We start from the raw sequence: 13,080 nt of genomic DNA, 5'->3' as shown, positions 1-13,080 counted from the left end.
TGTGTATCACAGGCATACATGGGCTGGTCTTGTGCCTCTCAGAAAGTAGGACAACTAGGAGAGAGATGCTTTCTCCTAAGCAGCTGCTGTAATAACAACTTTTCCAGGCCATTCCATAATTCTGTTTCTGCTTCAGCTGATTCAATTTTAGACTCTGCTTTAGAATTAGAAAAAAAATCCCGATTCTGTGAAGGATTTGCTAGTTCAAGGAGAGAGAGGGGACTCTTCCTCATTGCCCCTAGGCTCTTTAGATTGTGCTGCCGTGAGGAACACCACATAATTTAGCTTGTTGCCACATCATTGGGAACCTGCCGCATAATCAACATTCCTAACTGAAGCTATCCCACCCCTTAATTCAATCACTTGAAGAAAATAAGATATCTGCCTTCAGTTTGGCTATCTTTCTGTTCTTGCTGCAGCCCCTCCCCTGGCAAACAGCCTGCAAGCAACAAGGAGTTGGGGGTGTGGCAGATGGTTAGAGGCTGAGACTGGAGCAGATGAAAAAGGCACTCCTCTATCTAATTCTGCCTCTCTCCTGTTCCCACCCACCTCTTTTTCTGAAGGGAGCAGGAAAGGAGGGGTGAGCTGGAGTGGGCAGAGAACGCAGTAAGAATGTTTGATCACTCAAAAATCTTTTAAATCAAACCAAAGATGATTCTGATATAACTACTGGATGGAGTGATGCCCCTTTAACAAGAATTTCATCTTTACATATGTGGTCAATCGTACACCATTTACAAAGACCTGGGTGTGTTTTGGAAGGTTGCAACTGCTGATGTCATAGCTGACAGAAAGGACATTCATTTCAATTGCACTAACCACATCCTCTGGCAACAAATTACAGAGCTTAATTGTGCTTTGAGTGAAAAATAATTTTCTTGGACTTCCAGCGATGATATCTTCCTGAGCGGAGGTCCGCGCTCTGGGCTGCTCAGGGATCCATGAAAGTATTGCTTTTTTCACTACTTATCTGCTCAATTTTTTTTTTCTCGTTCCTGCAGACCATTGAATATTTGGACTGTGGGGTTGCTCACTATTACTGGAGGTGGTGTGCAGGATGACGAACAGGCCATGCCCGAAGACAAAATGGCGGCAGAAATGCTGTTTGCAGCCTATTCCGAGAAACACAAAGGCAGTCTCAGCTGCTTTACATGATAAACTGCAGAAATTACAATCCTCGCTGAACGAGCTAAATGAAAAATGGCCCAGTGAAAATCACAACTGTCTGCCATGGATGTTAGGGTGAGTTGCCAGGAGAAACGTCAAAATCAGGGTGAGGCTGCAATCTCGGCATTGCATGCTAAAAATCAAGACCTAGAAAAAAAGCTCGACGAGCTTGAAAATCATTCCAGGAGGAACAATGTTTGGGTCATAAGATTGCTGGAGTCTCTGCAATATGAGGCGCTACAGTGGTGGTTTGAAGATTGGCTGCCTGTAGCCCTAGGCATTTTGGATACTGGCTGCCCTATTTTGGTGGAAAGGGCCAAGCGTCTGGGACCGCCTGCAGATTCCAACCGCAGGCCCCAGCAAGCCATTGACAGATACTATGGATAAGAATAAGATCTTACTGGCCTATCGAAAAAGAAAGAGCTGCTCTATGAAGGCCAGAAAATCCTGCTGTTTCCTGATTTCTCGGCTAAGGTGCTCGATGCCCGCAAGGAAATGACACCTTACTGCACTCAACTTTTCAACAAAGGAATTAGATTTGCCCTCCAGTATCCAGCCCAGCTAGGGGTTTTTCATCATGGAGAAGCACGCATCTTCTCTACCAAGGAAGAAACATGCAGCTTCATTGAAGGGCTTTGACTGTGAAACTATGGCGGCAACTCTTATTTTCTTGGCACTTGATCATCTTTTTTAGCCAGCCTAATCTGACTGGTGGGCTGGTTTGGCCCATTCATGCATCGAGGGGGGTGGATTGTTCCAGTGTCTTCTCACAAGCTGGCACAAGCAAGCTCCACTTGTTGAAGGTATGTGCTGAAGATTGATTTGGACTGGAACTTTGGGATATAGAGCATTGCAGAATGATGTTGGATGTTGCTCAGGGATTAAATGCTTGTGTGTGGGTAGTTTTGTGTGTGGCTGAATCTTATCACATTGTTTGTTTGGTAAGTACTTTTTTGTTCCTCCTTAACATGCTGGGGGTAGCAGGGATAGAAGGCCTCTACTGGGAGCCCTCTCTGCTACTGCAAGAGATCTTTGCTGCATGGTTACTTGTTTGGGTTTTCTTCAAATGTCTAGTCTTGTGGTAGGGTCTTTAAATGTAGCGGGATTAAATTCTCCTATTAAGAGGAAAAAAATGTTGCAGGAGTTTAAAAGGAAAAAAGTGAATGTGTTTTGTTTTGGTTTTTTTTACAGGAAATCCACCTATCTGACTTAGAACACCAAAAGCTGAATGGGTAGGCCATGTTTTCTGCTCCTCTTTTTCTTCAAACCAAAGAAGGGTTGCTCTGTTAATTAGCAAACATCTTGTTTTTCACGTGGAGGGAGTAATTTCTGATCCAGGGGGCGATATGTCACTGTTCGGGAGCGTTGCAAGGGTTACAAGTTTTGCTTGTAAATGTTTGTGTGTGAAATAAATATTCCCATGCTTTTTTTTCTCAGTTGGCTTCTAAACTTGTCTCTTAGGAGGAATATGCTGTGATCATGGGGAGGTGACTTCAACATCACCGATAATCCACAGATTGAATATAAACCCCCAAGACCCTGTGAAAAAATCAGGTGGATATTGGCACTGGCTTTCTCTGTAAAGATCTACAACTAATTGATTCCTGGCGTGTTCTGCATTTGGAGGCAGCGTGTTTTACCCACTTCTCCCATTTTCATCGCCTTTACACTAGGTTGGATTACCTTTTGCTCTCAAACTATTTTCTAAGCTTGAATATAGCACCATTGACTCAATTTTGTTTTCTGACCATGATATGGGGCTATCCTTGGATATTAAGCCTTCCAGAGGGTGGAGAATGTCCCCTTGATTGTACGAGGATCAGAAGTTTGTTACTTTTCTTAAAACTAAGTGGGAGGAATATGTGGAATTTAACCACACGTCGGATACAAATGATATCACCTTCTGGAATGCTGCCAAGTCAGTCTTAAGGGGCCATATTTTGGCTTATCAGGTTTGGCAAAGAAAATCATAACCTCCTTCTTCTTACGAAGAAACTGATATTGCTCAAACGATCCCATGCTCGGACCCTAGATGACATCACTAAGAGGGAGCTTTTGGAGACAAAATGAGAGTTAAATGAAATTCTTACGATAAGGGCTCAGTAGAACCTAATGTATTACAAATTTAAGTTATATCAGTGGGATAACAAGCCTGGAAACTACTCACCAAATTGGTAAGGAGCAATAGAGGACAGCGGGGGCTGATAACTCGCTTGAATTATGCTTTTCATCATTACATGCAGATATCTGACATTTTGTCTGCCTTTGTTCAATATTATAAGCAGAACTGATCAAAATTGAGATGAAGGCAGCAGTCCAGCAGCAAGAGGGGGGCTTCCCAGTCTTTTGCATCGAGTGTCACATGTATGATTTTTTACCCACCGGTGAGAAGTTGTACATGTGCACAATATGCAAAGAGCTCCTGGCTCTCAGAGAACGAGTCCGATCTCTGGAGGCTAGAGTGGCAGACCTGGAGGAGCTGAGGGAGACAGAGAGGTATATAGATGAGACCTTCAGGGACATAGTAGTCCAGTCCCAACTTCAGACTGGCAGCCCTGGTGCTGCCTTGGAGGAAGAAGGTCTCATAATGGGAGAGCACCAACCAGATGTAGCAGGAAAGGATCCTGTAGCAAGGACCTGCTCTCTAGGTGATGCATTGTCCTTTCGCACTGAGGATATCTCCCCAAGGCCTACTGCCCAGGAGGGAAGGGTTAGGTCGGCCGTCATAGTTGGTGATTCGATTATTAGGAATGTAGATAGCTGGGTGGCTGGTGGGCGTGAGGATCGCCTGGTAACATGCCTACCTGGTGCGAAGGTGGCGGACCTCACACGTCACCTAGATAGGATTTTAGACAGTGCTGGGGAGGAACCGGCTGTCGTGGTACACGTGGGCACCAACGACATAGGAAAATGTGGGAGGGAGGTTCTGGAAGCCAAATTTAGGCTCTTAGGTAGAAAGATTAAATCCAGAACCTCCAGGGTAGCATTCTCTGAAATGCTCCCTGTTCCACGCGCAGGTCACCAGAGGCAGGCAGAGCTCCGGAGTCTCAATGCGTGGATGAGACGATGGTGCAAGGAAGAGGGATTCAGTTTTGTTAGGAACTGGGGAACCTTTTGGGGAAGGGGGAGTCTCTTCCGAAGGGATGGGCTCCACCTTAACCAGGATGGAACCAGACTGCTGGCGCTAACCCTTAAAAAGGAGATAGAGCAGCTTTTAAACTAGAACAAAGGGGAAAGCAGACAGTCGCTCAGCAGCGCATGGTTCGGAGAGATGTATCTTTAAAGGATACTAATGATGCACTAGAATTAGGGCATCCCGACAGTGAGGTTCCAATAATTAGAAAAGTAGTCCAAATGCCTGTAACTAAAAACTCACCTGAGCTAAAAAATTCTAACTTATCCCTATCAATTAAAAAGCAGAATAAAAATACAATCAAAAAACAAACTTTGAAATGTTTGTATGCTAATGCCAGAAGTCTAAGAAGTAAGATGGGAGAATTAGAATGTATAGCAGTAAATGATGACATAGACTTAATTGGCATCTCAGAGACATGGTGGAAAGAGGATAACCAATGGGACAGTGCTATACCGGGGTACAAATTATATCGCAATGACAGAGAGGAGCAGTCGGGAGGAGGTGTGGCGCTTTATGTCCGGGATGGCATAGAGTCCAACAGGATAAACATCCTGCATGAGACTAAATACAAAATTGAATCTTTATGGGTAGAAATCCCTTGTGTATCAGGGAAGACTACAGTGATAGGGGTATACTACCGTCCACCTGGTCAAGATGGTGAGATGGACAGTGAAATGCTAAGAGAAATTAGGGAAGCCAACCAAATTGGTAGTGCAGTAATAATGGGAGACTTCAATTACCCCAATATAGACTGGGTAAATGTATCATCGGGTCACGCTAGAGAGATAACGTTCCTGGATGGAATAAATGATAGCTTTATGGAGCAAATGGTTCAGGAACCGACGAGAGAGGGAGCAATTTTAGATCTAATTCTCAGTGGAGCACAGGACTTGGTGAGAGAGGTAACGGTGGTGGGGCCGCTTGGCAATAGTGATCATAATATGATCAAATTTGATTTAATGACTGGAAAAGGAACAGTGTGCAAATCCAAGGCTCTCGTGCTAAACTTTCAAAAGGGAAACTTTGATAAAATGAGAAAAATTGTTAGAAAAAAACTGAAAGGAGCAGCTACAAAAGTAAAAAATGTCCAAGAGGCGTGGTCATTGTTAAAAAATACCATTCTAGAAGCACAGTCCAGATGTATTCCACACATTAAGAAAGGTGGAAAGAAGGCAAAACGATTACCGGCATGGTTAAAAGGGGAGGTGAAAGAAGTTATTTTAGCCAAAAGATCTTCATTCAAAAATTGGAAGAAGGATCCAACAGAAGAAAATAGGATAAAGCATAAACATTGGCAAGTTAAATGTAAGACATTGATAAGACAGGCTAAGAGAGAATTTGAAAAGAAGTTGGCTGTAGAGGCAAAAACTCACAGTAAAAACTTTTTTAAATATATCCGAAGCAGAAAGCCTGTGAGGGAGTCAGTTGGACCGTTAGATGATCGAGGGGTTAAAGGGGCACTTAGAGAAGATAAGGCCATCGCGGAAAGATTAAATGATTTCTTTGCTTCTGTGTTTACTGAAGAGGATGTTGGGGAGGTACCCGTAATGGAGAAGGTTTTCATGGGTAATGATTCAGATGGACTGAATCAAATCACGGTGAACCTAGAAGATGTGGTAGGCCTGATTGACAAACTGAATAGTAGTAAATCACCTGGACCGGATGGTATACACCCCAGAGTTCTGAAGGAACTAAAAAATGAAATTTCAGACCTATTAGTAAAAATTTGTAACTTATCATTAAAATCATCCATTGTACCTGAAGACTGGAGGATAGCAAATGTAACCCCAATATTTAAAAAGGGCTCCAGGGGCGATCCGGGAAACTACAGACCGGTTAGCCTGACTTCAGTGCCAGGAAAAATAGTGGAAAGTGTTCTAAACATCAAAATCACAGAACATATAGAAAGATATGGTTTAATGGAACAAAGTCAGCATGGCTTTACCCAGGGCAAGTCTTGCCTCACAAATCTGCTTCACTTTTTTGAAGGAGTTAATAAACATGTGGATAAAGGTGAACCGGTAGATATAGTATACTTGGATTTTCAGAAGGCGTTTGACAAAGTTCCTCATGAGAGGCTTCTAGGAAAAGTAAAAAGTCATGGGATAGGTGGCGATGTCCTTTCGTGGATTGCAAACTGGCTAAAAGACAGGAAACAGAGAGTAGGATTAAATGGGCAATTTTCTCAGTGGAAGGGAGTGGACAGTGGAGTGCCTCAGGGATCTGTATTGGGACCCTTACTGTTCAATATATTTATAAATGATCTGGAAAGAAATACGACGAGTGAGATAATCAAATTTGCAGATGACACAAAATTGTGCAGAGTAGTTAAATCACAAGCAGATTGTGATAAATTGCAGGAAGACCTTGTGAGACTGGAAAATTGGGCATCCAAATGGCAGATGAAATTTAATGTGGATAAGTGCAAGGTGATGCATATAGGGAAAAATAACCCTTGCTATAATTACACGATGTTGGGTTCCATATTAGGTGCTACATCCCAAGAAAGAGATCTAGGTGTCATAGTGGATAACACATTGAAATCGTCGGTTCAGTGTGCTGCGGCAGTCAAAAAAGCAAACAGAATGTTGGGAATTATTAGAAAAGGAATGATGAATAAAACGGAAAATGTCATAATGCCTCTGTATCGCTCCATGGTGAGACCGCACCTTGAATACTGTGTACAATTCTGGTCGCCGCATCTCAAAAAAGATATAATTGCGATGGAGAAGGTACAGAGAAGGGCTACCAAAATGATAAGGGGAATGGAACAACTCCCCTATGAGGAAAGACTAAAGAGATTAGGACTTTTCAGCTTGGAGAAGAGACGACTGAGGGGGGATATGATAGAGGTGTTTAAAATCATGAGAGGTCTAGAACGGGTAGATGTGAATCGGTTATTTACTCTTTCGGATAGTAGAAGGACTAGGGGACACTCCATGAAGTTAGCATGGGGCGCATTTAAAACTAATCGGAGAAAGTTCTTTTTTACTCAACGCACAATTAAACTCTGGAATTTGTTGCCAGAGAATGTGGTTCGTGCAGGTAGTATAGCTGTGTTTAAAAAGGGATTGGATAAGTTCTTGGAGGAGAAGTCCATTACCTGCTATTAGGTTCACTTAGAGAATAGCCACTGCCATTAGCAATGGTTACATGGAATAGACTTAGTGTTTGGGTACTTGCCAGGTTCTTATGGCCTGGATTGGCCACTGTTGGAAACAGGATGCTGGGCTTGATGGACCCTTGGTCTGACCCAGTATGGCATTTTCTTATGTTCTTATGTTCTTATATGGCCTCCAGCTCCTCTATACTAGCTAGGAGTGCCTTTTTTGATGTTCTGTCTATACCAAAGTTGTCAGAGACTGTTAGGATGCAGCTTGATACTCCTGTACAGAATGGGGAGGTGCTGGCAGCAATAAAGCAATTAACATTAGCAAAATCTCCGGATCCCGATGGCCTAGGGCCAGAATTTTATAAGATATTGGGCCCTTTGGTGACCCACCCATTAATCTGTATGCTCCAAGCTGCTAAAACTAGGGATTACTTGGATGGGGAACATAATATAATGATAGTAGTCTTGCTACCCATGCCAGGCAAGATGTGGAGTTTCCAGAAAATTTATAGACTTATATTGGTCCTAAACCAAGATGTTAAACTTTTGGCGGCAGTTCTGGCAGCCTGTTTGAACCAGGTAATTCAGGAGGTGGTGCATAGGGACCAAACGGGATTTATTAAAGGGCGATTATTCAATTCTAAATTACTAAAAGTGCTTCTGGCAGTACAGACGTCCAAGGTACGAAACCCAGATGGGATTCTGGTCAGCTTGAATGCCACCAAAGCCTTTGACTGTGTGGAATAGTCTTCTCTGTTGTGGGTGCTAGGGCAGTTTGGACTTGGGGATGAGTTTGTTGGATAGGTCCAGTTGCTTTACAATCAACCCTGGGCACAAATCTTAGTCAATGGTTTTCTATCTGAGCCTTTTGTCTTGGGCCGGAGCACCAGACAGGGTTGTTCCTTGCTCTGTATCCTTTCCCTGGAGCCCGTGGCCATCAAATTGTGCACCATGGCTACCTACCAAGGCATCCGGTTTCAGCTTCAATAGTTGAAACTGGGACTGTTTGCTGATAACATGATGCTTTTCGTTGGGAACCCTGGGGTAGCATTGGAGGATATTTTGCACGCTATTGACCTGATTGGTTCATTTGTAGGCCTGAGGCTCAATTATGATAAATCTGAAGCTTTGCCTCTGGATACCTCCCTCCCTGGAAGATGGCCTGGGTCTTTCCCATGGGCTATGTCCTCTTTGCATTATTTAGCGATTCAGTTGGCAGCACAAGATGTGGCATTGTATGATTCCAATCTCACCTCTATTCTTGACAGTGTAAAGCTTTGGCTTAGTCAATGGAAAGATCTCCCCCTATCCTTTCTGGGGTGCTGTGCCTTGATCAAGATGGAAATACTCCCTAAATTCCTATACTGTTTACAAATGTTGCCCATCTGGTTAAAAGACAAGGATATTCGGGTTTTAAGTCAGCTATAGGGACTTTCATCTGGGGTGGACAGCATACCCGAATCAAGTTTGACACACTGCGTTTAGATAAGGTGCAGGGAAGCATAGTGCTACCTGACTTGCGAGTGTACAATGTTGCGTGTCTTTTGTGCCATATCCAAGATTGGGTGGCAGATCACCATAAATTTGATGTGGAAGGTTTGTTGCAGGATTGGGACACTCCATATCATCCGTTCGATCTTTTGCATATGCCTGGGTCTAGGGTGGTATCTCTTTTACGAATGCCCTTTTGGCTCCGTGCACATCGCAAGGCTTGGCGGTGGTGGCATTCCTCCATTCAGAGCAGCAGTTATATGTCCCTCTTTTTGACTCTGGTGGGCAGTGGTGAATTTTACCGTGCCAGGACAGTGGTGTTTTCAGGGAGTGGGCTGCGAAAAGCTTCCGTCTTTTATTGCAGTGGGTTGATGCAGATCCTCTAAACTTATACTCTTTTCAACAACTGCAGGCGCATTGGGAGATCCCGCATAAGCAGTTTTTTGAGTATTTGCAAGGGCAACATTACTGTCTCCATGTGTGCAGAGATGACCTGAGTTTAATATCCTTGTCTGATGCGGAAGAACAATTTTCTAGATATCATCCCGAAATTCAATAAAATTGCAATTTGGGTTAACAATTTGAAGTGTAAACTATAAAAAACCAAACCTCTATGGTGAATCCCCCTATAGACAATATAAACAAACAAACAATAGGGATTCAATATTTTATGCTGAAATCTGATGTCCAGTTCTGCTTTAAGTGGATAACAACCACTTAAAGATCTCAAGGTTAGATCTCAAGGGAAAGACATGCACCACTTTGCTCTGTTTATAGCAACCAATTTTTCTTTTTATTTTCTTATGCAAATAATTTTATAATTTTCTCCAATTACTTTTAAATGTGCTACTTGCTAACTTCATAACTGCATAAGAAAATAAAAAGAAAATTGCTTGCTATAAAAGGAGCAAAGCGGTAAATGTCTTTCTCTTGAGTTCTAACCAAAAGCGGTCATTACCCACTTAAAGCAGTACTGGACATCAGATTTCGGCATAAAACATTGAATCCCTATTGTTTGTTTGTTTGTTTATATTAACCACTAGCTGTGCCCGGCCACGCGTTGCAGTGGCAGAGTCAGGTTCTTTCCCCCCCCCCCCTCCCCCTTGCTCATATACCTGTGTCACACATCGTCTTCCTCCTTGGTCACTCACCCCCCCTTTCCTCCCCTGTCCCCACTCCAGCTCTCTCCCCTCACACTCACCCCTCCCCCTTCGGTCACTAACCCCCCCTTCACTCCCCTGTCCCCACTCCAACTCTCACCCCTCACATTCACCTCTCCCCTCTGTGTCTCTCCACTGACATTCACTGCCCCCTTCATTCACCCTCCCCTCACTGTCACCTCTCCCCGCCTACTCCCTACCCTTTTGTCAGTGACATCGCACCCTCTCTCAATCTCCTTCCCTGATTCTGATCCCCTCCGGCTCGCAATGCCCTCCCAGCTGCCCCCCCCCCCCCCCATCACTCTCCCTCTTGTGCGGTTCTGCGTGGCCCGCTCCCGAAGGCGCGAGGTCAGCGAGGATCCCTCCCTGTCGTGCACGTGAGCCATACCTCATCGCCGCCGCAGCTCCTCCCAGGTGTCGAATTTCGGCCGGCTGACACCACCACGCCCGATATTGCCGCCCGTCCGCCGCTGCTGCTCCTCCCAGCGCCATGTTGGTCCCGCTGTGCACGACGTGCACCGCTGCTGCCCCTCCCAGCACCATGTTGGTCCCGCTGTGCCCGACGTGCGCTCCCACCCGAGCATGCGCAGTATAGCAGCTTCATTTCCCAAGGTAGATAGTGTGTGTTGCATGTCTGTCCAACAGATGTCGCTGTTTTCCCCACACACATGTAAAAACATGTTTTTTTCTGTAACCGTGTGACATCTATGTAATCTAGATAGAGAAGAACCTTGCTGAAAGTGAAAGCAAGGTTGTGTCCAAATTTGAAAGCAATTGGTGCAGTAGCTGAGCCTGGTTAAGTTGAAAAAACAGAACAGAGCAGTAAAGGTAACAGTTTGTGTTTTTGTTGTTTTTTTTTTTACCCTAAATGAACAGCACCAGCAAAAAATAGTTTAAATATGCAAGCATGCCTTCCTGCCCCCTCCCCACCCCGGCGAAATAGAGCAACCCACGCAACAGCCCCCCTCTTGGGAGATGTGGAGAATCAGTGGGCCCCCCCCCTGTGAAAAACGAGCGGCAGAAAATAAGAATGGTCCCCCACCGTGCTCCTCCCCGGCTACCTGTGTAAACTGCCAGCCGGTGGCGAGGGTGTGTGCTAGGGTTTGTTCCGCCAGCTGCCATGTCGCAAAACTTCACCGGTGAAAGTGGTGCGTCAGGATTCCTGGCCTAGTAAGGGCAAATGTCTGCTGAGGATATGGCGCCGACGGGCTCTTGCCCTTACTATGTCACATGGTGTACCGACGTCATTGTTGTCTCCGTATAGCATAGTAAGGGCAAGGTCCGCCGGCGCCATTTTGGTTGCTGGTATCCGACGGCCCTACTGAATGCGATGTGTCCCGGACCATTCCTGTGGTGCCAGCAGAGAAGCACGGACTTGTTTCAGGTGTAGTGTGTGATCGGAGTGCAGTGCGTGGGTGGGTGGAAGAGGGTACTTTAATTTAAAATCGGAGGGTGTGTGAAATGCGTGGCTTCCCAATGCAGCAGCCAGGAATTCGTGTTTTGGTGTGTTTTGGGAGGGTGGGTGAAGTAAGTGACATTGGCAGGCGTGTGGGTGGGGGTGTGTGGTGTGATGAGTGTGGATTTCTGTGTGTTATGAGGGAGTGTGAATGAAAGACAATAGCCCTGTGTGGGGGTGGGGGGTGAGTGTGTGTGAAAGGTGTAAGAGGTTGCGCTTGCGCTGACAGCCACCAGATGTCGCTGTTTTGTGTAAGCAACTTTTAAACTTGTATTACCTGTCACAGGTGTGACCTATATGTAATGTAAGTGTATAAGATCCTTCTCGTATGGGAAGTGAATGTTGTGTGCAAATTTGAACGCATTCGGTTAAGTGGTTGGCGAGATTAGCGACGACGTACAAACTATTTAACATTTTTATTTATATAGATTTGAAGGCCACTTTGCCAGACCCCTCTTAACACATTTAGCTGGGAAATGGGGAGGATGATTTGGGGGTACCTGTGGACTCAGCTACTATGAAAAAAGCATTTTCCTGGGTTTGGCACTATTTATCTTTAGCAGCATTGCGGGAAATTCAGTTTAAATTATTGCACAGGATTTACATATCCAGAACTTTGGGAGTATGTATGGCATATGGGACTCTGGATAGTGTCTTAAGTGTAATGCGCAAGTCAGCACATTATGCCACTTGTTCACGGGATGCCATAAACTGCACAGTTATTGGACAGAAGTTAGGGGATACTTGGAGAGAACTCCAGGATGTGAGATTTCATGGTCTGGTCCCCTCTTCTATTTGCATTTGATGAGTGGAGGTGCTCTTTTACCTCAGGGGGTAGGAAATTCCTATGTGTGGCCGTAGTGTTGACTAAGAAACAAATTTTACTCAACTAGAAATCTGAGACTTTACCATTAGTGGGTGCCTGAAAGGTATCTATGCAAACGATGGCCCAACTGGAGTTCTTGAGACAGTGGTCTGTTCACCATCTTAAACAGCTTCTTTTGTTGCAGGGTTATTTCCTCTTATGGAACAAAATCCTTACTTTGCTTTAGGAGGTTCTAGTGATTCACTTTGAGTGTGTATGTGGTTTGGTGGGTGTGTCTGTGGCATGAGTGTGAGGAAGGGAGGGGGTAGGGAGGGTGGTACGGGAAGTTGGGAAATACATAAAAGAATCTTAGGAGAGATATTCTTAATTTTTTGCCCTTTTCTTACCAAGCCAGGCAAAAAGCAACAAATAACACTTCCTATTCTTTTCTTTTTTCTAATTTTTTTTGTACCTTGTTTCAATGTCTTTTCGAAAACAGAAGGTTAGATTGTTAGCTTTCTTCTGTTGGACCTGTGTTTCTTAGCACTGTACTAAGGTTTCTCTAAGGTTTGAATAAAAGAAAGAATTTTCTCCAATTAATTTTAAATGTGCCACATGCTAACTTCATGGAGTGTTCCCTATTCCTTTTATTATCCGAAAGAGTAAATAACCGATTCACATTTACCCGTTCTAGACCTCTCATGATTTTAAATACCTCTATCATATCCCCCTTCAGCCATCTCGTCTCTAAGG

At 44.4% G+C, this 13,080-nt stretch overlaps 1 protein-coding gene across 6 annotated transcripts in view; it reads right to left on the bottom strand.

Annotated features, from left to right (window-relative positions):
- SLX4IP (SLX4 interacting protein) overlaps nucleotides 1–13,080 on the bottom strand; it is a 343,277-nt gene that overhangs the window by 162,764 nt on the left and 167,433 nt on the right. The gene's annotated exons all lie outside the window — the stretch shown is intronic.

The sequence above is a fragment of the Rhinatrema bivittatum genome, chromosome 3 (genome assembly GCF_901001135.1).
Source record: "Rhinatrema bivittatum chromosome 3, aRhiBiv1.1, whole genome shotgun sequence".
NCBI classification, from domain to species: Eukaryota; Metazoa; Chordata; class Amphibia; order Gymnophiona; family Rhinatrematidae; genus Rhinatrema; species Rhinatrema bivittatum.
This window is presented reverse-complemented; position numbering and strand designations above follow the sequence as displayed.